At 48.7% G+C, this 2,500-nt stretch overlaps 1 protein-coding gene across 2 annotated transcripts in view; it reads right to left on the bottom strand.

Annotated features, from left to right (window-relative positions):
* Window positions 1-2,500, bottom strand: part of LOC143296041 (uncharacterized) — a 36,729-nt gene that overhangs the window by 18,024 nt on the left and 16,205 nt on the right. Inside the window, exon 1 of one of the 2 annotated variants that reach the window (XM_076607787.1) lies at window positions 1,105-1,225. The exons of the other annotated variant lie outside the window; for it this stretch is intronic. The gene's annotated coding sequence lies outside the window, so the exon portion shown is untranslated. Of the gene's footprint in view, window positions 1-1,104; window positions 1,226-2,500 lie in introns of those variants that run through there. 2 annotated transcript variants of the gene reach the window in all.

Raw genomic sequence — 2,500 nt, 5'->3', positions numbered from 1 at the left:
GAGCCTTGTATAACTCGTCACGCCCAATGGGCTTCATGTTCTCCATGCTCCATCCACCCTTCCCTCATTCCCCTTCCCCTCCCCTCACTCCCCTCCCCCTCACTCCCCCTCTCCCTCACTCCCCTCCCCCTCATTCCCCTTCCCCCTCTCCCTCACTCCCCTCCCCCTCACTCCCCCTCTCCCTCACTCCCCCTCCCCCTCACTCCCCCTCCCCCTCACTCCCCCTCCCCCTCATTCCCCTTCCCCCTCTCCCTCACTCCCCTCCCCCTCACTCCCCCTTCCTTCACTCCCCTCCCCCTCACTCCCCTCCCCCTCACTCCCACTCCCCCACCCCCTCACTCCCCACCCCCTCACTCCCCCTTCCCTCACTCCCCACCCCCTCACTCCCCCTCCCCTCACTCCCACTCCCCCTCACTCCCCCTTCCCTCACTCCCCCCTCATTCCCTCCCCCCCTCCCTCCCCTTCCATCACACCTCTTCCCACTCTCCCCTTCCCTCACTCCCCCTCCACCTCCCTCCCCCCACATACAGAGAGAGAGAGAACTCACACATGCACACGTATAACTCACACTCACATGCACGCAACTCTCTCTCTCTCTCTCTCTCTCTCTCTCTCTCTTGGGTGCATTCCGGCAACCGAGCAGATAAAAAGGCTGACGGACAGATAATGTTCTTCGGGATTTAAGTACGCTTGCAATTGTTGAAGAACAAGAACAAAAACATTGATGATCATCGACACAACCACCAATAGCACCACCATCACCAAATGCAAACAACATCACAACTTATGAAAGTTGTTACACGCACGCACACACACCACTCCACACCACATCACAGCACACATCACTACACCACTACACCACACCACACACACACACCACCACTAACCACACCACCACCCCCACCCCAACCCCGCACAAACAAAAAAAAAAAACACAGCAAAATTCAATGCACACACACACACACCACCACCACCACCACCACCACAACAACAACAACAACAACAACACAATACAGCACAACATACGCATACGACAAAACAACACACACACACACACACACACACACAACACAACAACAACAACAACTTAAAACCCAGTCTTACCCCTTCGTTCGCCGTTGTCAGAAAAAGAGAAGTGCGCAAAAGCAGCCAGCCCTGTGTGAAGCAGGTCAAGTCCCCCAAAAGGAAAAGACAACAACTCCTCCTCAGCGTCTCACACTTTCCCTAGTCCCCCTCTTGTCGCCCCTAAATCTACCTGGCCACTGAACTTCTAACCGTCCACTGATCCTCAACATTACCGTCTCAAGAGCAGGCAGAGGGGAGAGGAAAGAGGGGAGGAGGGGTGGTGGTGGGGGGGGGGGGGGGGGCTAAAAAAAAAAAAAAGGAACAGCACCTCCAGTAGAAGAAAAGTCCAAGCCATACATACAATCTCCTTTCTAGCAAAAAAAAAAAAAAAAAAATGTCGGACGGAGTTTTGAAGTCAAACGTGTGATCCGCAAAAGTGAACACATCCTTCAACGTGTCAAGGTATCGTTCCATTTTGGCCTCCTGAATTATTGCATCTATTGCTTACATTTCTATGGTTTCTATAGGGGGCGAAAAACTGAAAAAAGCAAGACGGTGGCACGTTTGTTTAGTGGAAGAATCTGCATCAAAATTTAGTGAAATAACGCACAAAATAAGAGTCGAAATCCACCTAAAATGGGTTGCAACATCTACTGATCGTAATATAATACCGTTTCATACATGCACACAAAAACTGACGGTAAAATAGGCGCAATAATTTAGGATGCTAACCTTGGATTTACCCGTGGCGACAAAACGGCATATTTGTTATCGACAATTTACACAGGTTGATTTTTTTTATGAAACAAAATACACCTAGAGGTATACAGTTTGACGTTAGCGCGCCCGTTATTTGCTGCGCAATTCATAAGGAATATTTGTGTTGCCTTTATTTTTTGGGGGGCTTTTTATAGACATGAGTGGGCGTGAAGGGATGGGGGGTGGGGCGGGGAAGGGGGAGGAGGTTGATCAGATAATTCTGCACATCGTACAGCTTGGACTCTTCCGGCCAAGGGACGGGTGAGACGGGTTAACAGAAGGTTCTAGTTGGACTCGTCCTATGAGCAGGCGAATCACGTCATTGGGACAGGGTTATCTCATTTAATGCTTAAAAATATAGATATAGATATAGATATATATATATATATAAATATATATATCTTGTTTTATTTTATGTTTGTTCTATTTATTCTATGTTTGGGTCATTTCGTTTTATTTCATTTTCTTTATTTTCGTTTGTTTATTTACTTATTCATGTATTTAATTATTCATTTAATCAGTTATTCATTCATTCGTGTTATCAACCTTTCCTCATTGGCAAGCGCCACGAACGACACTGAAAAAAAAAAAGTTTACTCCCCCCCCACCCCCTTCCCCACGAGACCCTCCCCCCCCCCTCCAACCCCCAACCCTCCCCCACCCCCACCCCCACAAG

Source organism: Babylonia areolata, chromosome 21 (assembly GCF_041734735.1).
Source record: "Babylonia areolata isolate BAREFJ2019XMU chromosome 21, ASM4173473v1, whole genome shotgun sequence".
In the NCBI taxonomy this organism is placed as follows: domain Eukaryota; kingdom Metazoa; phylum Mollusca; class Gastropoda; order Neogastropoda; family Buccinidae; genus Babylonia; species Babylonia areolata.
This window is presented reverse-complemented; position numbering and strand designations above follow the sequence as displayed.